This window comes from Kryptolebias marmoratus, linkage group LG19 (genome assembly GCF_001649575.2).
Source record: "Kryptolebias marmoratus isolate JLee-2015 linkage group LG19, ASM164957v2, whole genome shotgun sequence".
Classification (NCBI taxonomy): domain Eukaryota; kingdom Metazoa; phylum Chordata; class Actinopteri; order Cyprinodontiformes; family Rivulidae; genus Kryptolebias; species Kryptolebias marmoratus.
In genome coordinates, this window is record NC_051448.1 from 5,148,712 (window position 1) to 5,175,851 (window position 27,140).

Consider the following 27,140-nt stretch of genomic DNA (forward strand, 5'->3'; position numbering starts at 1 on the left):
CTAAGGGAGAGACTCACACGTCACTAAAGTTAAAGTCAGTGCAATAAAAACATGGCTATGTTCTGAGAAACAGTTTTTCAGAACTATTGAACTTCTTTGCAAGTCAATAATGACTCTAATCAAGTGGGAACATGCACTTTGCAGACAAGTTTGAAGTAGCTGCTATAAGACGTAACTCCATGTCAGACATGAAGGTTCTTGGCCAGACGAGCTTGAAATCAACTATGAAGTATTTTGGTTTATAGCTAAATCTACATTTCTAGCATTGCCCGATGACAAACTATGGGTCGCAGCTGTTGCAGATACAAGGGTTTTAAAACGATGAAGAGTATCTGACCCTTTCAGATACAGTGAGTAGCTCCTTTGAGGGCAGAGAGCTGCTGCCATTTTGCATCAAATCCAGTTAAAATTGTTGGGATTCCATGTTGACAGCTGGCAGATGAGATATTGCAAATATGTCCGAACAAAAAGACACCCAAAGTCAGACCCAGGACATACTTGACATTATGGGCCACAGTTAATATAACAAGTTGAATCCAGATACTGTTTTGCCAAAAACCATTTTGCTTGGCTCCTTTCTTTCTGTTTTAAGACCCTGAAACTCCTCATCTGTCAATTAGACCAGAAAGACTTTTGGATGAAAGGTGAAATGTCTTTAGGAACCAGGAAAGAAAGCCAGGTTGTCTTCTGTTCAAGCACTTATGATTACCATGACCTTAATAACTGAGGATCTTTAACTACATATGGGTGGATGAGTAATTATTGTTTCTTATATCTTACTTGACTTGGCAACGTCACCGCAGCCATTGTCGATCAAACTTTAAATGACCCTGCACCAAAGTGAAGTCAGAAGCGAAACACCACACCTCATCTGTCTTGGAGATCAATTGCGGCTTCATTATTTTTGTTTTTTCACTAAACTAGGTATAAAAATGGCTAAATAAATGCAATGTTTTAATGTGAGTTGGAAAAGAACATGTGGATTCAATGAAATAGATGTAAAGGGATTTCTCAATCGTTTTTTTTACTTGTGTATATAGTTACAAATTATTTAAAAAAAAAACAACCCAGCTTATAGGAATCCTGTCACAGACAGGATTAAATGAGGACAAATATGCCGTAATTCAGTGCAGATGTGACTGACTTTTTTATACCAAGACTTCCAGAAGCAAATGTTTTGAAACAGACATCAACCCCCCACCAAAGAAATAAAAAAAAAAACAACTGGACTTCTTTTCGGACGGCACAGTGGGGCAGTGGTTAGCGCTGTCGCCTCACAGCAAGTAGCCTACTGGCTCCAAGCCTTACTCCAATTTCCTCCGTCAGACAAAAAACATGTTGATTGGTATGGAAGAAACTAAACAGGTAAACAAAAGTGGTGTCACACAAATATGACAAAATGCTTTAAACAAAGTTTTATTTCCAAGTTTATCTAATAATAAATTAATGTAATCATGGTTAATATAAAAGCTAGCTGCTGTGTTACAGTTCAGAGGCTGAGCAGGGAGTGTTGGTTGGTACAGGTCTGCAGGAGTTGACTCAGAGATTCGTGTACAATGCTCCTCTCTGTCTGGACTGCTCAGCCTGCTGTGGTCCAATATTGCTCACATAACCCGTCACAACCCCCTTCACCATCAGATATGCTCCGAGGCTACAGAAACAGAGGGGCCTGGGGCTTCTGCATATTTGACTTTTCAAGCTGAAGTCCTCTGAGAGAGGGGCTGTCTGGTGACTTTGTGATCAAATCTACCTTTCCTGTTTTAGGAAACACAGCTATATTGTTCCGAGAATGAACATCAGCCAGCTGTACCGTACGTTTTGCACCGGTCACATGCAGCGTAGAGTCATGGACACTTGGGCAAACTTGTTACAAACACCAGTCAAGCTTGCAGTCACACTATAAGAGTGGGTCACTGATGGCTAGTTAATCTCAATACAATCAATGCAAAGTAGAAACAGAAGCCTAATCTGCAGTTGAAGTGTGACTGCCTTAAAACAACAACAGTGATCTGTCAAAAACTGGCAATAATCTAAGAGTTTAATCAAGTCAGAAATGCACTTGTGTCTTTAAGATCACACCTCAACTGGAAACTCAACAATTTATTTCCAAATTATCACGTCATTCTGTGTAAAAACATCTTTCTGTCTTTTAAAACTTGGTAATTTCATTTTTTGTTGGGACAAGCAGTAGTTCTTTGTGCCACAAGGTCAACAAAAAACAAGCTAGAAGCCCTCAGAGAGCACAAACCTCCAGCTGTGCAGTTTGGTATTCCTATGTTACACTGATGAATAGTTTGATCACTGATGTTGACCTTTGACTTCATGACCTTGAAATCAATCAGGATCACCCATGACCTAAGAGGTGTCCAACTGTGCAGTTTAATTTCCCCCTGTTAAATGGTTGCATAGCTAGAGCACAAGGTCAGCTGTGACATTGACCTTTGACCCTGAAGTTTGACTGGATCACCACCCAAATTTAATCACCTGTTCCTTGTACCATGTTTGAGGTTTCATGATGATTTCATGGAAATCTGTTCATAACTTTTTGAGTAATCTTGTTTTCCGACAGACAGACAGACAGCTGCTGCCAAAAACAGAACCTCCTTGGTGGAGGTAATGAAGATGTCTTTCTTGGTAATTTGTTTTAAGTTCAAGGTTGATAAAGATTTAGTGGAGTTTGAGGCAACGTATTTTTGTTAGCAGGACAATATAAGGTGATGCTTTTCTCATGCACTAACAAAGATAATAAAAAAAAACATTTAATCACATACAAACAGAAGTGGCAGGGAGCCACGTATGTATATAATCAGTAAACAGGTATGTTCAGATATTTATACAGAGTTTACATTCAAAGGCTCTGGAAATATCTATTTGCCATCTTTGTGCTTAGAGGAACACATGTTCAGGTGTGCAAAGCTAAAATTAAAATCCCCCTTCCAATCTTGTCTTCTCTGCCATCTTTTTAACTACAGAAATGGATTTTATCTGCAGCTATCGTTCAGTGCTTGAAGACTAAATGTAAGAGTTGTGGGACGCACTGAAGCTACCGCAGGAACTGTTTACTGTTGACCTATGATATTAACTCAAGTACATCCTAAAAGATACTAATAAAATAAAGTTAAACTTGTATTCTTATGGAGACTGCATGGAACTGATGCATCCAGTCTGGATAGGTCTCCCACATGTTTTTGATCAGGACAGGACTGTGGGACCTGGCCGTTTTAAGGACATCTATCAGTGTCCATTAGGAAAACTGCAGAGCTTGGTCAAAGGACCATCACACTGAGCATCTGTTGAGCCATTATGTAACTTTTAATGATGCTGTGGTTTTGGGCTTCTGGATGAGAGCAGCAGTGCTGAGGATGGAGAACGAGCTTGGCTCGCCTTAGTGAGTTTTTGTAGCTCTTTATGACAGATGAGCGAAGATGCAAAAACACTAAGAGAGGTGCATACATTAGGCACATATCCATTACAGGATGATGTTTTTTGTTGGACTGATTCCACCTTTTCAATCAAAAGGTTGATAAACTTTAAGAAAACTCTCCTTTCCTGAGATAGTTTATGCTACATGTTTCTGCAGAAAGAATTTCATTTTGGAAGATTGTCATTTGTGTCTAAATTTATATTTTTAAAAAAGGACAAAGCCGTGTCAGAAATACTGGGAAAGGTTTGCTGTTGGACTCCTCTGTTTTAATTTGACCAAAGTTTGACAGACATTTTATTACAAGCTTCTAAAAATGTGTCAACCAGTAAAAAAGATGTAACATTTGACAATTATTGATACGAGGTTCAGATTACTTTAAAATAGGGAGTAACTTTGTCTCAGTTTAGGAGTTGAGCAAACGTTTGCTCTGACTAAACGTGCTGATGATGTGACAAAAATCATCAAAAAAGCAGTGGTTTAATGTTATTTATAAGCCTGAAAATAATAAAGTTTTGCCTAGCTTGGATGAATACTTTTGCCCTTTTCTTCCTGCTTTGTGCTCTGACTGATGTCTTGGTTTATAAGGTACTATTGATAACTATTTGACAAAACATTACTTCATAAATGACGAAACTCTTTCTTTAATATCCTTTTATTAAATACCTCCTTTTTGCTCAGTATCTGTTCTGTCAGAGTCAGGGTTCAGAGAACAGAGGCCAGCCTTCAGCCTCCGTCATGAGGCCTTCAGTCGGGTCTTTCACCTTTTCTGACTGTCCAAATGAAGTGAGTAAAGTCAACAGGTTTAAAGGAAAAGGAGGAGGGGGCAGAAGCTACTGGAGAGACAGACCTGCAGTTGTCAGTCAGCAGAGAGATGTTTGCCGAACACCTTTAGAGAGTAAGTGAGGAAACAGGAGTTTCTGTATAAAGTAGAAGGACGTTGTAGACATGAGGATGTGTTCATATTTAAAAAGACTTTTAAAGTTAGTAAAATTAGCATAGATAAAAACTAAAATGAGCAAAACCATAGCTAAAAGAATCACAAGAGCAATGTTGAAGCAGATTTCTGAGAACAATATTTTTGAAGGAATGGAAGAGATCTCGATGTATTTATGGGAGGAAATTTTTGGTAAAAAAAGTTAAATATTTCAACAAGTATAAAAGTTACAACTACTAAAGGTTATAGCACACTATTCCTGATTAAGACAAAAGTTTTGATGTATGAATGGGTAAATTAACACAAAGTATGCAGAAGTATTTTGTTTGCAAAAAAATGCATGAAAGAAACTAAACAGGAAAACAAGAGAGTGAACGCTGACTCAACATTCACAATGTTGTCCTTGTAATCAGTATTTCAGTCTTGGGGCTGTTTGAACTTTGCTCTGCATTTGAAACTACAGTAGCAGACCTGCAGTGACACAAACCAGAGCAGAAAATGAAGGAATGGATCGTGGGTGAATGTTTTAGTTTGTGCCCCAGGGCACGATACGATGAGAGCGATACGATGACAGCGATACGATGACAGAGATACTGTGAGGATCTGGGGTTTGGCTCCACCTTCTGGGTGGCGCCACTAATCATTGTCCACAGGTGTTCCTCATACCACTGACGAGACCACACAGGATTTAAGCAGCAGGCTGTGATCACATCTTCGCTGGAGCATCAAACCTACTGGGTTAGATTCTCCGTCTCAGCGTCTAACCTGAACTCTTGCGCCTAGTGTTAACTACGTTCTTTGTTTTTGCCTACGTCCTAGGTTTTTGCCACGCCACGACTACGGATACTAAGAACTACTTACCTGGAACCACTCGGATACTTACCTTGCTGGAACTGGCTCGTCACTTCCTGGAACTGCTCCTCCTCTCCTCGGCGCTGCATTCACCTCCTGGATCTGTAAGCAAACAAAAAGACATTATAACCACCACCTTTCAACCGTCCCGGACCAAGACTCGTACCCGAGACTCACCTGATACCGCCCACTGTATATAGTCTCACCCTGTAAATAAACTCACTTACCTTTTATATCTGTCTCTGTGTCTGGTTTCGGCTTCACTCTTTGGACAACATCCCAGTGTTTATGACAGATACGATGAGCAGTACAGAGACTGCTGACCCAAATATATGAAACAGAAGTCTTCTCAAAGCGTAGAAACTAATTCATATTCTGTTCACACCACCCACAGGAAGCAGATGTGGGGGGGCGACTGGGACCGAGCCACGCCGCAAGCATGTGTTGGTCCGCTCAGTCCTGACAGAAATCACGAGCAACGAGCATCTTCTTTTTCAAGAAAAGATAAAAATGACTGAAAGAAAACAGCTCACTGGGAAAAAACATCCTGGGTTAAATCTGATTTCAGTGGTCTGGTGTTTAATCAGTGAAGCCAAACTTGGATAACAATAAATATTTCTGGAAAAAGATTCATGTGGTGGTTTGAATACATGTGATTGTTGAATAATCCTGTCGGTCTATCGTGTCTGCCTCAGACTGATTTACTGCAATCTGTTTTATTAAAATTTCTTTTCACACAACTATTTCATTTGTGTACTTTCAATTATAACCATGAAGGCCTGCAGAAATTGACAAAGGCAGTCGTGGTTTTAGTTGCCATACCAGTTTTGACACAAACAGTAGAAGTTCTGTTAAAGAAATCGATAGATAAGCCAGGGGTAAAGAAAAGCATGCTTTCTCCTTGAATGCTTGCAGATGAATTATTTAGAGCATTAGTCCAGTGGAGCCTCACCACCTTTTGTGAAACACGGCACTGAAATTTATGCACTTTGTAACTAAGAAACAATTTCCAACTGTTACAACCTAATTTATGCACCATAAATTAGGTCAAAGGACTGATAAAAGCACAGTTTTCATTAGATTATTTGGCAGCTGACTCTCAGCATGACAAAAATCAAATAGAGATGCACTTAACGGCCACACAAGTCAGTGAATGTAAGGTTATAGTTGCCATCTTTTCAAGTATCTGGGAGTTCATGAGTGATGTAGGATGGAGTGGGAGCTGGATCATCAGATCGGCGTCTCATCTGCAGTACTAAGCGTGTTGTTCAGGTCTTTTGTGGCGAAGAAAGAGCTGAGCCAAAAGGCAAAGCTCTCAATTTACTGGTCACTTTATATTCCAACCCTCACCTAACGTCATGAGGTGAGAATCATGATTCAGAAAACGATACAAGCAGCTGCATTAAACTTCCTCCGCAGGGTGTCTGCGCCCGGCCTTAAAGAAACTGAGGAGCTCCATCACCCACAGGTAGCTATCCATATCGAAAGGACTAAGCTGAGATTTATTTGGGCATCTGATTAAGATGCCCCCTGAGTGCCTCCCACTGGAGTTTTTCTGGGCACCTGCTGGAGGAAATCTGTATCCTTTCTGGCCTGGGAATGCCTCGGGATCCCCAGAAGGAGCTGGAGAATTTCGCTGGAGAAAGAGATGTCTGGGTTTCCCTCCTAAATACCGTTGCCTCCGTGACTCAAACATGGATAAGTGGCAGAAAATGAACAAATGGATTCTGTTTTTTTTTTTATGTTTTACTCTGTATCTAAGATTTTTACTAAGCATGGGGGAAATTTTCTGTTGTTGAAAAAAGTATCAACAAATTCTCTATTATTTTAGCAAGTCTTGTTGATTCACAGTAACATGACTTCCAGTCAGTCACTTCACAGTTCACACATTTAATTTGTTTGCTCTTGTGTCAAAATGTCAACGTTTCACTGGCAGGTGACCATTGATTACCTGTCTATAAACACTTCCTCCGAAGTCTCCCTACCTCCACTAAACACTTTAAAAAAACTGATAACCTAATATGTTTTGAAATATATATCTCTTGGAGTATCCCTGTTTTGCGTTTTGCTTAAATAAAATGAAAAATGAAAATATGGAGCTGTTATTTTCACACAGTCTTGCATTCCTAGGTTAAAAAAAAGATCTCTGCTGTGCAACAAGAACAAGTGCAAAGGCCACAAAAACTGTGTCTATATCTTAAGGATGCATTAAAACAATTATGTCCTAAATTAATGTGGTTACTTTTTTATGATTTTGAAGGAGCTCAGGAGGTCAAACTGACTAAAGATGTTGCAAAACTCTGCAGGCAGGACTGAGGCCTGCAGCAGCAAAGCTGAACTTCTCAATGAACTCACACATCAAATAGAAGACTCACCACCCTCCTCTTCCTCCTCCAAGAGATGTCTGACCCTCTACAAGTCTTGGCCAAGGTCCTGGCTCGTCACAGAATACAGTGAGGTCCCGATCCAGCACACCTCACACCACCAGGCGCTGATTTCCTCTGGAACACCTAAAGCCACTGTGAAGAAAATGGGCCAAATAAAAAGAGCACTTCTGCTGCGTGGCTCGCACACAAAGCTGCCGTTGATGCTCGAGGTCTGAACGCTGCTGGCAAAGATAAATGTCTGGCCTGAGGAGAAAGGAGAGCTCTGTCTTCTTTTTACACATTGATTGATTTCTAGATAGTATTTTACAGTGAAGATTCCTGGTGCTGGACTTAATACAACAGCATGTATTCTGTTTTTGCATCCATCCACAAAGACATCCAGCAGTTTATGAATAAAAAGTCTGTATTTGGTTCGATTCCGTGTCATTTGCATAAATGTGGAAAATCTTCCATGCTTGAAAGGCATGATTGCTTCCCCTGTTTTCCAGCTGAATAGTGTGAGAAGATCTGCTCTTAAAATATATCACCGTCAATTAAAAGTGAAGTTCTACTCTTAAACACATGAATGATCACAAATGCTTCTTGTGACATGGAAGTATTTTGGCAACTTCAGCAGTTTTGGTGCTTTTTTTGGCCTCTTTTACCCTTCTTTTGAAATGTTTGTGAGAACTTTTAAATGCAGCCCAACAGAACAATAGAAAGCGCATTGGTCTTCATAAAAGAAAAAAGGTTTTATCTGATGGAAACAGGAGAAAAAAACTCAACAACAACAAGCTTTTTTCAGGAACAATGGGTTTGGTCATCTTATGGCTGATTCAAACTCTATTTCCATTCCCTGGGCAGGAAAGAACAAAAAATGTCGATATTAAGTCTTTTTTTTTGTCAAGCTATAATACACTTGATTAAAGGATTGAGACACCCTTATTCGCTCATTTTCTTATGACCTTGGGTAAAATCTATAAATTCTGGTAATTTTTTGCAACAAATTGTGTGAATGCTGAGTCAGCATTCATACTAATGTTTCTGTATGTTTTTTTTTTGTTGCATCAAACTACTGTCACATACTTTGTGCTATTTTTAAACATTCAAATATCAAAACATTAATTTCAATCAGTAATAATGTGGTATGGCTTTTTGTATTTGTAACCTTTATATTCTTTAAAATATTTAACTATTTACAAAGATTTCCCCCCATAGACTCCTTTGAAATCTTTTCAGCATGTTTGGTCTGTTTTTTGTCTCTTTTTGGCTTTTAGCTACAGTTTTGCAAATTTTATGTTTTAGCTACATTTTTGCCAGTTTTTAGCTACTGTTTTTTGTGGTTTTAGCTGCTGCGCTGCTCTTTTTAGCTTGTCACTGTTTTGTTCAGGTTAGCCTGTGCAGTTATTTTAGCTTCGGTTCCTATAGTTTGAACATCTGTTTTGACTGTTTCAGGTTTTATTCTGCTTGTTTTCACTTAAACAATTCAGTTTCAGCTTCTTCAGCAATTTCCAGCAAAGTCATTCAGCATTCACATTATATTTCTACAAAATTAACTAAGAAAGAACTAATTTCTTTAGTCTTTAAATTAATTTGTATTGTGACCTTTTCCAATGAAGAACAATTTATCTTTCACAAATATTAGCTCAAGTTTTTCCTGTGTGTCTGGCTCAGCTTCTTTGGGTTTAGTCTGATCCTCCATTGGATGAATCCGGTCTCAGCATTCTGCATGAATTCTTGCTCCGACTGGTCACTCAGGAATGTCCCGAGACAGTTTATCTGATAGGCAGCGGGTTTACAGCGCTGCTGCGTGGCAAACTTACATAAGCTGCCCCCGGTCAGAGGAACAGTTTGTGCAACTAAAAGCGCCAGAGGACGCAGTCATTTTCAGGCTCCTGCTGCAGCTGCCGTCAGCACAAATAGTTTTTCAACCCAACATGAGAGAATCTGTACTAACTATTGTTTGGACAAAAAAAATCTGTAGCATCTTTCATTCATGATCACAAAGAGTCACTTTATTTTGCTGAGATTCTGCAACATGTAAGTCTGAGTATATTTTTTAACATGTGGTTAAGTTTAGTGAAAGGGTGATTTTAACGCCAAACTTAAGTATTTTCCTGAACAATGACTTGTCATAAAATGGTTTTGTTGGTGTTGAATCTAAATGCAGACTTGCATTGGATGCAAAAGATAAGAAAATCACAGTTTCAGATAAACAAAAGGTGCAGGAAATCCAAAGGTCAAATACAAATTCACAGATAAAGTTGACACACAAATAAATGCTAATAGAAACCAAGAATGCCATAATGCCCAAAGAATTCATAGAAACCAAGCACTGTGTTTTCTGTGAAAGGGGATTGGTAACTGAGGACCCCAAAGACTATGACAAGAAACTACAAGGACTTGGATGAGGCAAGTATGAAAGACAGAGCTCTGTGGAATCAACAATCAATGAAGGCCAATTGTGTCATCCATTCACATCTGTGAGGTTCGTGCTTATTGGAGGAGTTTCATCCTAGAAGATATAAATATTTTCCTATGTTAGGAAGGCGTGGATCGGAGTTGGTAGAAGGAGGTGACGGATCAGGCAGTAAATTAGGCAAATAGATGATGTACTATGAACTCTATATTATGTTTGGAATCAGAGGAGGTAGGTAATAAGGAGGTAGTGGTTGCTGTCTTTTTTGATATAGAAAAGGTTTATGATATGCTATGGAAAGAAGGGTTACTCATCAAGTTGAAATGAAGCCTAGGTGTAAATTCAAACTGGAAGACCTGCTTCAGCCTTACCTGCATCTAATCGCTGCGTCGAGCACCTCCACTCCAGCCTATCAGCATCAGACTGAGCCTCCATCTCAGCCCATCAGCGTCCGACTGTGCCTCCAGCTTATCCAATCAGCGAGCAAGCCTTTGTTTAAAAGGACCTCCATCATCATCCGTTCACCTGCCGAACTTCAGCCCACCTCCACCCATAGTTTCCCAGCTCCCTCAAGCTTCCTTCCCCTCTTCAACCTCCACCACCAGTGGAAGACGCCTCTAATGCTCAAGCTGAGCTTCTCGTCAAAGCGCATTGCTATTGTCGGCACTCGCGTCTTCCGCCGGGGTCTCCAAAAATCTCATGTCATTCATGTCAAATAAAACCATTTAATTGCAGATTCTCTTTGTCGTGAGTCTCTCCAGGTTGAAATCACTATATGTCAGCAGCTAAAACAATCTTTAAAAGGTTGGATACACTACAAGCTCAGGCTTTAAAGAACATCAGTGGGTCATTCAGAACATCAGAAGAATAAGAAGAACTAATGCTGGGGTTTTGGGTCAATCTCCAGGGACAGGATGAAAGTCACCCAACCAAAAATGTTTTAACAGCATGTTGGGAACATAAGCTTTGGGTGGGTAGGTAAATGTTGGGTTGTGTCGGTTTCAGCACTGCAATGCATAAGATTACAAAATGACAAACAAACAACAAAAACAAGACTAAAGCTGACTGAAGAGAAAACAAAGGATCATTAGTGTAACAAAACTCAAACCATGACATAAACTTTTGTTTTATATCGGAACCAATTTAAGCAGCAGGAGACTTTATTGTTGAAGAGGTAGTATTTTCTAAAGACTTCAGAAACTGCTGTGGGTCATGGGTTCGAGCCAACTTCCAAAGAACATGTCCATCTCTGAGACACTGCTGACTTTGACAAAATGCCAGAATTTGACTCTCTGGATTAATATTTTTAGTATGTAAATCACTGATAATGTTCTTTTGCTGCATAAAACGGACTACAAGTTAATTGTGGCTTTTGACTGAGAAAAATAATTTAACAAAATCTTTAATGTCTTTCAGTATGACTTGATTTTAATTACCTCAACCTTTTGTATTATGATTCTTTATGTGGATTTGTGGCAGTTTAATTCACATGTAAATCTTGTATAATTTCTTAATTAATGATGTGTTGCCCTGTTGACTTCAACTCTTTCACTTCTCTCACACGTTGATGGTTGAATCATTAAATGAAGAAACCAGCAGTTAATCACAACCAAGCTGTTTAAACCTAAGGCAGCAGCATTTTAATGCTTCTTGGACAATTCTCAACCCTTTCTTCCACCAAGAATAATCTTCTGTTGGTGCTGTGGTTTGGACTTTGTGCATAGCTCTTTTGTGTTGTCACTGGGAAAAATCTGGGAATAATGAGAGTTGTTAAATCCATGTTATCCGATGTTTTTATTTCTGTTTTCTTACCTGTCTGTATTATAATTGGGCTTTATTTTTATGTTCTAGAAAGCCTTGCATAGAAGAGCTTGATAAAAAGTATTTGTGAGGATTGTATCATGGGGTTTTGGAGATGTTTAGGTGGTTTTGTCTTTTTAATTATAGATTTTTGTTGTCGCGGCCTTAGCTTTTCCTGCAGTTAGTTTTAGCCTAAAAGTCTCTTCTTAGTTGTGGTAACAGCATTTCTAATTGCAACAGATAACTGTATTCTGTGGAAAAGCCACTTTTACCATGCAGGCAAAAGAAAGCTAGTGGCAATCTAGGGAACAAAGTGAACGTGGAGCAAGAACGGAGCTGAGAATGAATCTAAACTGAACCTCAGAGACAAGTGCAGCCAAAGGCTTGGGACAAAAATACTGAAACCCCTGTGGAGTCATTTGTGACTTCAGTTCAGTGGATTTGGAGTGAAAAATCAACGTTTGTCTTTAATAAATCCTTTTCCATCCCTGACCTGTCATTTACTTATGTAACATATGAATACTTGGAAGGTAAAAATTCATAATGAATGGGCAGTAAGCTGGTACAGTAAATGAACTTCCTCTAATTTAAAACACATATGAGGACAAGCATGCTGACTTGCCATCATTTCCTAAGAGTTTAAACAAATAGGTACACGGATAATTACCAGTATTTGGATTTCAGAGGCATATGGAGGTGAGAGGCATTCTGCTCATTTGAGAGACTGGCAGAGGGGCCAGTGAGGTGCACTAAGTGCTGACCTCTCACTTACAAAGGCACCATTCTGCAGACACAGAAAGGAACAGCAACACCCAAGGAAAGTATGACACTGGATTTTCAGGTAAACATTTCCAAGTTGGCTACGCTTACAATTACATCTAGACCTCTGCACGCTTCCTCGCCTCTCGTGTTCACCCCTGATGCCTCGGAGCACGCTCTAAACGATGGGTATTTTTAGTGTGGAGTTTGTGGCGGTATATTTTCCCACATGCACAAACATTCCAGGTGAGGGCGAAGCCAGGCGAAAGATCTGGCGTGAGGCAGAATCAAAGAGATTGCGGGGTTGTGGGGAGGCATGAAAGAGAAAAAGATGGAAAGTGCAGTTAGTGGTATGTAAAAGGAGGAGCACATGGACACACGGCAGCGTGCCAGGATGGGCAGACCGCGAGCACTCCCTTCGCAAACAGATACCTGTGTGTTTTCTGCAGAGACTGCAGCGGGGGCCCCCCTTGGCTCATAAAAGCTGTTTCATAAATTTGGTAAGGCGAGAAGGCCGGTCACTTTTCCCCCACAGCAGTTATTTTCTCATCCCGCTACATTAATGATGAAACGGTCAGAGGGCAAACATGATGCAGACAGATATCTCTTTATGAGGCTGATGCACACCTGCAGAGGAGACTCGCTCTCCATCAGGTGATGTAGGAGGAGGAGATTAGGGTCAACATCCTGTATTCCCCATACTGCAGCACTCAGGGGTATCCTTAAACGGTATGTTCAGCACCAGTTGATGTTCAGTGATGGATAAGAATCAGCTGGTTATTTCAAGCAGATTCCTTTGTTTTTTATTTCTTGAAGTGGGGTTGTGCAGAGCAGTTATAAGCTGTCAGTAACCTAATATTGAAGAATCAAAGAGAATTTTAGCTCAATATCTGTAAGACTGACTGAGGTAAAGACATTCTTGTGTTGGCTAAGGTTGGTTAGCTGTGCCAGCCATCTTCAATTGAGTTGACTGCAATCGTTAATGAATTTTAAATGAACAGATAATTGTTACAATCTGAGAGTTCCACCTTGTTCTAAATCACATGAAGATTAAATTTGTTTTCTAGTTTCAGAACGCACATTTCCACGTTTTGGGCTCCGTGTTCCAATCTGGAAAGAGAAAGAGAGGCTGGGTTGGAAGTTTTGCCAGTGCAGAGTTGACACAGAGGGGTTTTCAGGTTCAAGCCGGAGGTCCGGACCTACAGCACATATGATGTGTCGGTCTGCTGGCAGCTGGTAGATCGCACAGGAACTGCTGCTGGATGTGGGCGCAGAGCTGATGCAGTGAAGCCAAAGAATCCTAAATACACACAGGTTGTGTTTAATTTCCTCAGCTGTAACAGAGAAGCTCCCTTTTTACTGAACACAGAGATGGAACAAGCACTGATGTATCATAACAAGAGTAAGCGGAGGAGAATGAAAGATTTATTAGCTGTAAAGTCAAACAAACTTGGGTTGGCTGAGGCAGAACTCGTAAAACAAAAGCTGGTCTGACAGCTAACATAAAAGATTTTCATACAATTCTATCTTTATCATGTCTGTATGGAGCTCTTTTTGGATTTTGATTTGTTATCTTTTCAGCCATACTTCATCTTAAACTTCTCATGTTTAGTTTTTTTTCCGTTTCCTCCACAAATCTTGAGTGCAGTGGGCTGTATTTGTTGAAAAGGTCAGGTTTTTGCTGGTGTCCTTGAATTTCCAAGCGTGTAGGAACTGTTTTAGGATTTTATGTGAAATTACATACATTTTTAAACAAGAAAAAAGTGCATTAGTTTAGGTCAAATCTACAAATATGGAAGCCTAACTGTTAAAAATATGGCTCAGAACATTCTCAGAAGCCAAACCCCTCACTTTGTATCAGATGTTTTGTGATGAACTTACAAAGATTTTTATGTTCAGTGAGTTCAGGATCCTGCAAATTGATGTGATGTAGACTTAAATCCTTCATATATGGGACATTTACGCTAACGACTTACCATATAAACATAAAGTACGCAATCAGAGATGCAAAACACTGTTTTATAATATTTTCTTCTTCAGATTATAGTCCTAAATTATAATTATAGCTACAAGGCCTTTTTGTTCTGTTCTTATAAGGACAGGAGGATTGATAGCATTAAAACTAAAACCCTAAACTATCATGGTTTGGGTATTCTTTTGTAACTGAGTTTAGTTTTCTTACCTTTTCATCTTGTGAGTGTTTTTCAGCTTGCAGTCTTGGGTTTGCTGTCACCGTGACAGTTCAGGTGGATCCGAACAGCCTCTTCCGCCCAGAATACCTCCAGGGTTCCTTTCTGCAGGCCTGGAAAAGTATGGAAAAAAAGAAAACAAATTATGAAAAAACCATGAAAGATTCTGATCAAAAGGTATTTAGCCATGGCAAAACAAAAAACCCAAACAAACAACCAAAGGGATTGGGTTGGTTTACAGGAAACTAAAAGCCCGTCCTGGATGAAGAAGTACAACAACGATCTGACAACTGACACTAAAACTAACACAACTTATACCTGTCTGGACGGCTGCAGAGTAAGCACTTGTGATAAAGTAACAGATGAACAACAGGTGAACCGAGGAAGTAATTATGGGAGCTGAGGGAAACATTGGCTGAGAACTGGAATATGACTGAAAAAACTGTGAAACCATGACATAAATGTGCAATAAAGCTGTGTTTTAATCCTTCAATACTAACGGTTCTCTCATACGATAAAATAAGAACAAAATAATTCATCCTCCTCTTGTCGTATATTATGTCTCAACTGTGTGTTAAATCTGATGTCCATACAGGACAATATTGACCCTTTTGAACTAAATAAACTGGGAAGGAATCAGTTTTCATTGATTGAAATAATCTGAAATTCAAAGGCAAATGGTACATGTTGTCCAGAGATAATTAGCTGATACACGAATCTGTATAAAGTCTGATAATTCAGTAGGACCCAACATTTGTAAGACGTCAATCAACACCAGCTTTATTTTGTCATCTCTTTCCGACACAGGATTTAATGAGCAGGCAAATCCTTTCTCTAACTCAGAACCCTTCCATGTCAGGTTCACAGGCCTCCTTCTTTGCCGAAAAGTATTTAGCTGACCTGCAGCTTTAAGTCAACATTTATTTTCAGTTTGGGATATAAAACGGGGTTTCACGTCGCACAGGGATCATTCTGTTTTGATTCGACTGCATGCTGAATACAAGAAGAAGAAAAAACACTTCAGGGCTGAGTAAATTTCACGCTTGTGGTCAGATCAGTAAACTCTAAATGAATGAGTCAGCAGAGCAGATACATATATCAGACGCTCGCTGTAAAGTGCTCCGTTTTATTCACACTGGACTGCAAATATAAGTCTGGGACAGTAATTTAGCTCAGTGGTTACCCAACATGTTCTAGGAAAGCTTGTAACCTTTAAAAAGAAGTCATTCACTACTGGAAAGCTAAGTTCATTATGGCAAATAAATAACTTTTAAATAAAAATATTAAGAAAGTAATTAAAAACACAACCAATTTCATCTTTAGGAATGAAGACAAGCTGTGACATAACTTTACATTTTTTGGGTTTTTAGACTGCTGATAGACAAAAAGCATTTGCATATTTCACCTACTGATTTATTTATTTTTCCTCATTAATTTTTATCACCCACCTCCAAACGGGGAAGGTGAAATGATAGTGTTTTTGCCTGTGTCTGTGTTTTTTTTTTGTCTGTATTTTTAGCAAAATATCTCAAGAAACAATGAATAAATTTTTACAACGAATTAACTTTTGGATTCCACCCCTATTCAAGATGGCTGCCACTGCCAGCTGATCTTGGCCAACACAAAAATGGCTATAACTCAACCAGTTTTACTGATATTGTGCTAAAATTTGATGTGGTAGTAGCTGAAAGTAATCCTCAACACATACACTAACACAAGAGTCATATTTACAAGGTTTGACCAAAACAGCACCGTTCTTTCTCATCAAAAGATAATTTTAGTTTAAAACTCTGGCATGAAAGGCATCATTCATTTCTTATAGGAATGCTAAAACTTTAATTTAAATTCTTTATTATGTTTTGTATTTTGTTTTTCTTTCAGATAGCACACTGTGATCCGTGCAGCTTGCTTGGAACAAGGTTTTGTTTTGATTGATCACTAAAAAATAAAACAAAACAAAAACTAACTAATTTGACTATTTCAGGGTCTGACTTTTTCCAGTCAGTCTGAAAACAGTCCTCTTCGGTAACAGTAACATTTTCTCATGACAGAAAAGGACATTGTGTCTGACAGCATGATGTTTAACGAGGACAGACTGATATTCCTGCTGCTCATCACGTTATTCTCACATGAACTTTGCTGTCAGAGACAATAACACAGACGACGACAAACAGAAAGCTGGAAAAAATAACTATTTCTTCCCTCATCTTCCAAAGCAGCCAAAGGCCAATGTATTCATATCACCTGATTTCAGACAATGTCTGTTATTGATTTTTGACTATGACTAAGCTGGAGGAGCATATATTTGCGGGAAGGAGACGGTGAATATCAGCGGCTGCTAAATGATGAATCTCGCATGTGAATAAAATGCAAAATAGGAAGCTGGGAATGTTGAATTCAACATCTGGATCCTATTCCTCAGTTTCTTATGGATAGTAATTAATGTTGTGAGTGGAACGATAGATACGTTCTGTCATGTGCAGCCAGACTGCGTCTTCCCTCACTTGTTGTTTTCTTGAAGGGAGTTTCTCTCCAACTCCAACATTCTACATCTTTACTTAGGAGATTTAATCAGGAGCGTCCAACAACAGAAACAATTATCTCTTCTGCAGGGTTTCTATCCCAGAGGTTTTGAAAGGATTATTCGTGTTTTTATTTCTCCTTGGATGCGGGTTTCGAGCAGTTTTCTCTTCTTCGGTCCTCACAGCGTCTGCCTTCCTAATCAAAAGTGGAAGCTGGTTCCACATAAAAGGAGCCAGATAACCGAAGGCTCTGCAAAGTGCTCTGTAGGGAAAATAAAGAACTATGAGACGTTTTAGATGTGATGAAGCTAAGTGCTTCAAGCTGTGTTTCACACAGTCGCAATATCTTTACAATAGCAGCTGTTTTTCTTTACCTTATTAAGCCAATTATCATACTGGAAAATGGGATAATTGTTACCTGCAGTACATTGAAAGCTTATCTTCTGAATGGAAGCTGATCTCTCAGGTGAAAAGAAATCTCATCTAACTAAGAAATTGTACCATATTTAAAAAAAATAAGGTAATTTTTTAATTTTATGGCAGCTAAACATCTCAACAAAGTTGGGACAGGACCATGTTTACTGCTGCGAAGCATTACCTCTTCTCTTTAAACTGTCTGTAAACTTCTTGGAACTGAAGTCCAGTTGCTGCACTTTTAAAAGGGGAACATTGTCCTTTTCTTGTCTAAAATATGATTCTAGCTGTTTAACTGTCCTGGGTCTTTGTTGCTGAAATTTTTTGCAGGTTGGGAGTATGCATTGTTCTGAAAATTGTATATACTTTTCTGCATTGATGGAGCCTTTCCAGATGTGTAAGCTGCCCATGCCAGAGGCACTAATGCACCCCCATACCATCAGAGAGGCAGGCTGGGTGGTTTGGACCCGTCTGACCTCAGAACAGTTCTCCTCTTTGGTCCAGAGGAGACACATCTGTTCACATCTGGCTTCTTCTTTGCCTGATAGAGCTTTAAGCAGCATTTGTGAACGGCACGGTGAACTGTGTTTACAGACGACGATCTGTGGAAGCGTTCCTGACCAGAACAGAACCAGAACCTGATCACCAACATCCAGCCTTGACCTTTGACCTCAGAGATTTCTCGAGATTCTTGAAATCTTGTGATATTACGAACTGTCGATGCTGATATATTTAAAGTCTTCCCAACTTTTCATTAAAGAATATTCTTTTTAAATCTTTCCACTATTTTTATGCACAGTTTTCCGAAGACCTGTGAACTTCTGCCCATCTTTACTTTTGTGAGATTCAGCCTCTCAAAAATGCTCCTTTTATGCCCAAACCTCATACTGACCTGATTAGTTTCAAAATGTTCCTCCATCTGTTTTTATTCGTACCACTTACTTTTACATCCTTTTCATGACCCTGTCCCATCCCTCAAGTTCAAAATGAAATTATTTTTTTCCAAATCATGGTACAATTTCTTAGTTTCAACATTTGATAAGTTTTACTATTTTCTGATGTGAATAATATAAGGGTTTGAGATTTGCGAATCATCCCACTCTGTTTTTGTTTAACAACACCCCAATTTTTTTGTAATTAGTCTTTTGTTTAATAAGGCTCCATCTGGATCTTTTACAGGTTTAGTAGAAAAAAAACATTGTCAGAAGATCCCCCTCAACTTGGATAAGAAATCTGCAGTAAATCCTTCCTTTTTCTGTCTTCGAATAATAAACTCTCTCTGTCCTCTTCCCCACATGTCATGGTTTAAACTTTTTTGGTCTTAAAGGATTTTTTTCTGCATCTGTTTTCTTTCTTTTTCTCTTAAACAATACCCTGCAGTTCTTTCTTCTCGTCCTAAAACAATAGGATGAGAACTGAACCTCATAACGTTTGTGGCACATCCCCTGCAGTCGTTTCCTCTCGAGTCTTCCTAATTTAAACCCGCTGTACGTTCAAAGACAGGAGAAGAGCCCGCTGCCTGGACGGATTCCTCAGGAAAGCCTCGACTTCACTTTCAAACAGCAGCAGCAGGGCGAGTAGGTGTCATCGGTTCTGTCTCATCACCACTGGAAAACGAGACAGAAGACTGGTCTTAATCATCTCGCCGAAAACAGATTCCTCGCAGATTTATCAGCTTGAGCAGAGATTTACAGGAGTGAAAGTCTTTTGTCCACATTACTGTCCAGAGCTTGAAACATTTAGCTCACAGAAAACATGATTCCTTGTTTAACAAAAAGAGAGTTCAGAAGGCAGAAAACACAGCAGATGATGTAGGTGACCCTGCTCTGGCACTCAGGAAAAACGCTGTCAGAGAGTAGCTCGGTGGAACCAAGTAGACAAGCATAAACGGTGGCACACAAGTTGCCGTTAAGTCATGTTGTTGGCATTAAATTTAGAAAATTTGATGGTTCTTCAAGGCATTTGTCAAATAAAATGGCCTGGCTGTTTCTCACATGTTTTATGTGAACTTTTCTCATAAACCTCGGCGGCGTTGCGCTGAAGTAGGCCACAGAGGGAAGATGGCATTAGCTCATGAACGTAATTGCAGCACATTGGCACACATTATATCAGCATAATGCGACGTATCTGAGTAGCTTCCAACCAGACTCACTGTCAAACTATGTGACCTTCTCAAAAAACGACAACAGCATAATCATCACCAGGCACGTAAAACGACTACAGGGAGACTACAGGGCAAAAAACTCCACGTGGAAACTTACTGTTAAATATCTTTTTTATTCTGCTAATAAAAACAAATGGCATGCTCATATTTAACCTGGAACTCACCTGCCTCAGGAGGATGTTTTGGCAGATAAAGGAGGCTGATGATAGAGATATAGATCCATTTTGGGAGAGAGGAAAGCCCAGCACATTACATGAATTTTAACTAGGGCTGGGCAATGTGACCAAAAGCTAATATTGCAATATTTTTGGGCTTTATCACTATACATATAAGGGTGTGAAATCATGGCTCACAGACCTTGATCCTCTGACTTGTGTTCCCTCATTAGGATAAAAAAACCCAACACTTTACAACTGTCCTCTCACATATTCTGATTCTGAAAGAATGCACTAAAACAAGCTCACATGTTGGAGAACAGAAAAAAAACCTTCTGACCAATAATCACATCATCATAATCAGACGATATTTGGTGACAAAAGACAGCAAAAAACACACAAAACCAACTAAATGACATTAACTGGTAGAATGAAATCACGCAGGAAATGGTGTCTGTATGTAAAAAGCTCTCTTGACTTGATCTGAGTCACAAGACTTTCTGAGTTGAAATCCAGAGGAAACATCCGTATTGTGCATAAAAATAATTAAAGTAAAAGTGGAAGCAAACAAACAACAAACCAATAAAGCAAACTGCCTCTAAACTTCAGCAGTGACATTCAGATTTGACTCATATTTGATATTTCTTAACAGTGTGCAGATTTGTCCGTGAATTAATTTATTTAATTAATAATGGATGAAGGGAAGCTTCTTCAAAGAAACACATTAAAATACCATTCGGGGAAATCAGTGATTTTATTTGGATTTATGACTGATCTTAGTTCAAACAGCTGAACATTATATGAAAGTAAAAATAGCCAGGTAATTATGAGAGCTTTATAATCAGGCTTTCATGGATTTATTTTGGATTTGCCAGCACATCTGAGCGTCTTTGATGTATTTACACAGATTTTGTTGCAATTGTCTGCGTGAGTCACTTGATTTACTGACTTTCATAAGGTGATTAATCAGTTCACATCAAGGAAAAAAGCTATAAGTGTGTAATGATTTCCCAAGCTTGAGGTAGCTCAGTGTGTCACAGGGACTAAAGTACAAATAACTTTTGAATTTCTGTGTGAATCATCTGTTGGGAATGTGATCCCCTGCTGGAGCAGAAACTGTGGCATGATGGGTAAACACTCTGTGGGGCTCACCTGCAACCACAGGTTTTCGGATTGTTGTTAAACTTTATCTCAGTCGTGCTTTCCCTCAAACTGAAACCGAGTGACCCGAGCACACGCTGAGCACGCTGAGCTGATCTGAAACCAGAAGGTGCAGAAAAGAGAGAAGGTAAGAGCAGGAAATATTTCTGCTTCAATCAAGCAGGTGTCCGTTTATCAACCAACACTGAAATCAGGGACAAAAACAGAGCAAAAGCAACACGAATATTAAAAAAACCCTAAATATGTTTGTCTAGTAGCACATTTTTCATGTACCATTGCACAAATTTTCAAGAAACCTTCAAGAAATAAGAATTTGATGTGCATCTAAAACACAAAAACGGCTACATTTCAGTCAGTTTTATAGATATTGCAGCTGAGAGTCATTCACAACGCTACTGATTGTGCAAGATCTTTGTTTAAAACTTTGACATTAACAGTTGGAGTCAACCCTGTTTGTCTGTTAGCCAAATATCCCATGAACCACTGGACAGTGTTTTGTGAAAACTTCAGAAAATAATCAATGGATGCACAATTACAAGTCATTAACCCAATTTAAGGCAGCTTGATCGACCTTAGCCAACACGTAAATGGCTCGACTTCAATAAATTTTACAGATATTTAGCTAAAATTTGGTGTGGTATTAGCTAAGAGTTAATTTCAAAACATACTCTATGCACAAATGCATTTAGCGAGATCTCGTGATATTCCATGAGATAGTAAATAATGTCATTTACAAGCTTTCACCATAATGGTTGGAACTCTCTTCTCATTATAAGATGAATGCAGATTAAAACTCTGGTTTGAAAAGGCAGTGGGCGATATACATTCCTTCCTTTAATTTATCTTTGTCATTACCATCAGCTCCTTCCTTTCCATTGAGGTGTTAAACAAGACTGCGAGATTCAATAGTCCTACTTTTTGTGACAAAAGAATTTACCAGTCTCGGGGGTAAACACTGTCTTGGCTGAATGACCTTCGTGGGAAAATGTAGTTTTTTTTCTTCCTTCTTTTTTATGGAGATTACTTTTGCCCTTATATAGACAAGTGGGGTTTCCTAACATTCAGTTTGGTGTAAAGCTGTAAAGTCAGCTGTCAGAGCTGAGAGGAAGACAGTCATGTCACATCCGTAATGTGTGATCTTTAGACAAATGGATCTGCTGTGTCATGGTGATGGTGTCCATTTAAATAATATCAGAGGTCTCAAGCTTTCCCCTCACAATATCATAAATTCCTCCCATTCCAAGCTTTTTATTCACTGTATGATGCAAAGCTGTCAGAGGCACAACAGCAGGTTTATTCCCTAAAATGGCAGCGATCCTTAAAGCTTGTTGGGATCTTCCATCCAATAAGCAAAATCTGAATTTAGACAACATGTTACCTATACCTATATTTAGTTTAGTACTTTTTACATAATTATTAACCACTGCCATGATATCATATAAATACACGTGCATGCTATTTTAGCTTTTAGCTAGCCTTTTGCTTTTTTTTTTTTAGCATTTTGCTCGTGTTTTGCTCCTTTGAACAATTGTTTTGCTACTTTTGTCTTTTAGCATTTTCATAGGAAATGTATTTTTTTTAGTTTGATGTTGATCTTTACCTTCAAAGATTTCATTTATTTAAAGCATGCTATATAATTACTCGATGCCTTACAGTGTCAGTTTAGTTCTTAACATTTTATTTGATTAATATTGGAAGACCTTTTAACTTTTAATTCAATTTTAAGAACAAAATAAATCAATTCTGTTGGATCTTTCTTTTGTTCCTGAAGTAATTAAAAATAATCAATTAGCCAAACTATTGCATAAGCCCAGATTTCTGCCATGTTGGCTGCAGACTTGCAGAATGTAAGGAATGCCAGCAGACAAGAGCTGCAGAAGGTGACCACAGGAAGCCAGTGAGGCCGGCCAGACCGAGACAGAAACACAAAGCGGCTATTGTTTCTTTTGGCTGCGATCCGAGCTGCTGCCTTCCACACTCCCCATGTTTGGGAACAGACTGTTTTTGTTCTAATGTGAGAGAGCGTCCCGTGTGATGATCCCAATTATTATTTATCGTCATGTCAGCACTAATTATGGAAATGTCAGAGGACACAGAAAATTAACAAACAAAACCTAACGATTTACATATATTGTTGTTGCAGCGAGCTGCATGCTGAGTCACAGTGAGCACAAATAATCTGTCCAAGCCTCTTACCGCACTTCCTTCCTCTGTAATCTATAATGCATTAATGGCTTTATTAAAGGCTCAAGAAATGCAAGATGTAAATTTTCCAAGTCTGAATTCAAAGCAGCAACTTATTTATTTGTGCAACAAAGTGAACTTCTTAATATTTATCCTTTGATCTGGTCTCATTTTGATAATCAACAGATTCTGCCCTAAATAAAAGCTTTTTTTTCCTTTTTTTCCACGCTGAGTTTACAGAAAACCTCAAATTCACAGTGGGTGGGAAAAAACGCCTCTAAACAGCCTGACAGAAAATTGTGTAATTAAACTCTTGGATCTGAACTCAAGCAGATGGAAAGTGCTCATGAGCCATGAATGCAGTTTAGCTGGTGTTTCCTCAGCGGCCTTCTCATCTGAGAGCATTTAGACAGAAGGTGGAAACCTGCCTGCTGCTTTGAGTTGACCTCTGACCTTTCTCAGTGGCAAAGTAAACTAAAGAAATTACATTTTCTGTGAAAATACAGCGTGAAGGCTGAGTGCTGAACAACTTTGCTTAAATTTGTTACTCATCGAAAAGTTACCTGTTACAGCTAAAGGCTAAAGTTCTCAAAACTGTAGCTAAAAGCTTAAAATGTAAAAATAAGAGGTAAGTGTTAAAAGCAGCAAAACAGTAGCTAAGAGCTAAAAGTATCAGAACAGTAACTAAAAGCTAAAAGTATCAGAACAGTAGCTAAAAGTTGAAAAATGATTGCTAAAAGTATTAGAGTGGTAGCTAAAAGTTTAAAGAAGAAGAACAGAAGCTAAAAACTAAAAATTGCAAAACAGTTGCTAAAAATCTAAAACTAGCAAAACAGAAACTAAAAGTAGCAGAATGGTAGCTAAAAGCTTAAAGAAGCAGAACAGTAGCTAAAAGCTTAAAGAAGCAGAACAGTAGCTAAAAGCTAAAAATAGCAAAACAGTTGCTAAAAATCTAAAACTAGCAAAACAGTAACTAAAAGTAGCAGAATGGTAGCTAAAAGCTAAAAGAAGCAGAACAGTAGCTAAAAGTTGCAAAAGGCTAGCTAAAAGCCAAAAGTAGCAAATCGGTAGCTGAATAAAAAGAATGGCAAACTTTAGCTAAATGCTAAAAGTGGCAGAATGGTAACTTAATAGCTAAAAAACTTTATGTTTGTATTGTAACCACATATGGTAAAGATACAAAAACATTTCTATGAAGAATTAAATGTTAAAACCTAAAAACAAGAATAAATGACTGCCTTGGAAAAGTTAAATTTTGTTGACAAATTGCATTTTTTCCCTCATTTCTCAGAACCTTTTCTGCAGCAGGCTGTCAGGTAGTGTTTACTGGATTTTAGTCTGACATGTTTATTCATGTTTTGCTGTTACAGTTTGGACATTTGCTTATTTACCGCTTTAAATCCTACGACAGGCCCTCCTCAAATGTCTGCAGCATTTTCAATGAAAGCTTTGAATTTACCCAACATTTGTCAGGTGAGGAGAATGACAGGAGGCGTATAATTAGTGTTTATTCTGCTTATGCGCTTGTGTCATCAGGTGTGCAAAGCTGGGGGGGGGGATTCTCACAACATGCTGAAATACTGCTGTCAAAAGAAATATAAGCAGCTTTCAGTCTGTCGAACAAGACAGTTTGAGGAGATAACGAGTGGCATTTATTGGTTTTCGAGGCACTAAACAGGGTAAACTGGATGGACAAAGAAACAATGATTATGTGAATTCTTGTCATCTTTTACCTGTCAGTTTTACTCTGCGTGTCTAAAAGTTCAAAACTAAAGAAAGTAAGAACAAACTTGTCACTGTGGGTGTCTTGAGCTTTTCTCAAACTCATCTAATTTTTGGTGCGGGCGTCTCTAATCCATCTCCAGAGCCCTGAAACTGTATTTTCAAACCTGCACAAGAGCTCTTCTCCGACAGAAAACATCTGAGGCAAACATCCAAGTTTAAAAAACACACTGATGATCAGTAATAATTATTGAAAAGCTGGTCCTTTATTTTGAAAAGTGTACTCTTTTAGACTGAGTAATAAACAATGAGCCGAGTGAGATGTCAGAAACAAATAATGTACAAGTCTGCTTATTTTAAGTGTTTTTTGGACTTATTTTAAAGTTTTTAAGTTCACAATTTACACACTGAAAACTGAAATAATTCAAGTTCATTTCCTTAATTTAAAACGAAGTTCACAATTTCAAAATAAACTAGTTTGTGTTCCTTTATAGTCTTATTAATTTATTAATTATTCTAATGATGTTTGTAGCACTTCTTCTGATAATAGTAGGTTAATGAAGATACTAACCTCTACCTGCTGTAGGTTTAAAGGGCACTTTGTCAAATATCTTAACAGAAGTTATAGTAAGTTGAACAGCCGATCATTTATTTCTAACAGCAACAAAACGCAGCTCGTTTTTTTATAATCTGCATAAAAATAAATAAAATGCAAACGAGTCATTATCTTGTGTGAAAAGCTTTCACTCGAGTCCCCTCATTAGTAAGGGGTTAGGATTCTAAATGTTAAGTTTCAGTGCTTCCAAGTATGTGTCTTTACGCCTGCGGTAAAGTTACGAGTGTTTGCAGATTCTTATCTGGTTTCCAGTGAAGGGATGAATCTCTTGTCTGAAGGTTGGCTTTACCGTTCTCACAGCGGTCCGCTGTCTCTCTGGGCTGGGCTCACCATCGCAGGGTCTCCCAGATTCTCTCAGGTCGAAGAAAAACCAGTCTGCACGAATGACACAGATCTATAAATTATTATATTCTCCTTTTATTGCAAACATGAGATCTCTTTAACTTCTCTTACCTCATCAGAGCATTCCTATGAAATTATATGCAATATCTAGGATTAATACACGACCACAATAAAACAGATTATCGTTTTTTATGACATCTGCATTTTATCTTGCCACAATAACAACTGCTGATTATGCAAGCAGCCAATAAATTACTTGTGCTTTCTAAATTTTGCATTCATGAATTGCTATAACAATTAAATTTAGGAAATTTTAACAACTTAAGAATATTAATTCATCATAAAGTGCAATATAAATATGTAAAGTTGGTTAAAGACATTAAGTAAATTATATATAAAGACCACAGTACATTGCATTTCTATAACTGAACAATTTGTTAGCATAGTAATTAGCTTAAATAATATGTTCCTGATTCTTTTTAAAGAAGTGCACAAACATTTCAGAACACTGAACATTCTCATTTTAATATAAAAAAGTATCTCACATTGAAAAACAAGTATATCATCATACTGTTTCACTCAGAGTTGATAATAGCAGGTAGTAATTGTAAAGTAGCTTAACTCAGCAGTTTCCAGACACTCAAAACTCGACAGAAACAATCTCAGTGTTGCACCATATCGGACCTCAGTGCTCACAGAATGTGTTGTAACACTGGTGCATTCATATCAGTCCTTTTAATGCTCAAAAAGTCCAGCCACACCTGTGCAGCTGGTTCAAATCTCCTCGTTTTCTTCCTCAGTAACCATGCTGCCGGCAGCTGTTTCCCGTCAAAGTGAGTGCTGGTAAATGTTGCCATGGTGAGGTGCGTTCACGTGCACTCAGTTAAAAATTCATAGATAAAAATGAACTAAATTCATGTTGTTTTTCTTGAATTCGCTTCAAAATAGTGATAGTTGTAGGTTGCATTCTGTAAAGCGAAGTTACTCCTGTTTGTCTTGTTGCTGTCGCTGTTTCTCTGGTTGCAGCTTCTGTCAATAACAGCCCCTGTCTGGTTAGTACTGGTTGGGTTGGACAACCATCAAAGGACAGTTGCAGCTCAAAATTCAAGAGGCAAGA

The 27,140-nt window shown here is 38.5% G+C and overlaps 1 long non-coding RNA gene across 1 annotated transcript; it reads right to left on the reverse strand.

Annotated features, from left to right (window-relative positions):
* Positions 1–13,303: 13,303 nt before the first annotated feature.
* LOC112450384 lies at positions 13,304–26,816 on the reverse strand. The gene is made up of 7 exons (XR_003038981.2): positions 26,646–26,816; positions 25,971–26,056; positions 21,151–21,255; positions 19,101–19,286; positions 14,737–14,856; positions 13,758–13,854; positions 13,304–13,664 (listed from the first exon to the last, which is right to left on the reverse strand). It is a non-coding gene; the product is annotated as an uncharacterized LOC112450384 (long non-coding RNA).
* Positions 26,817–27,140: the final 324 nt, after the last annotated feature.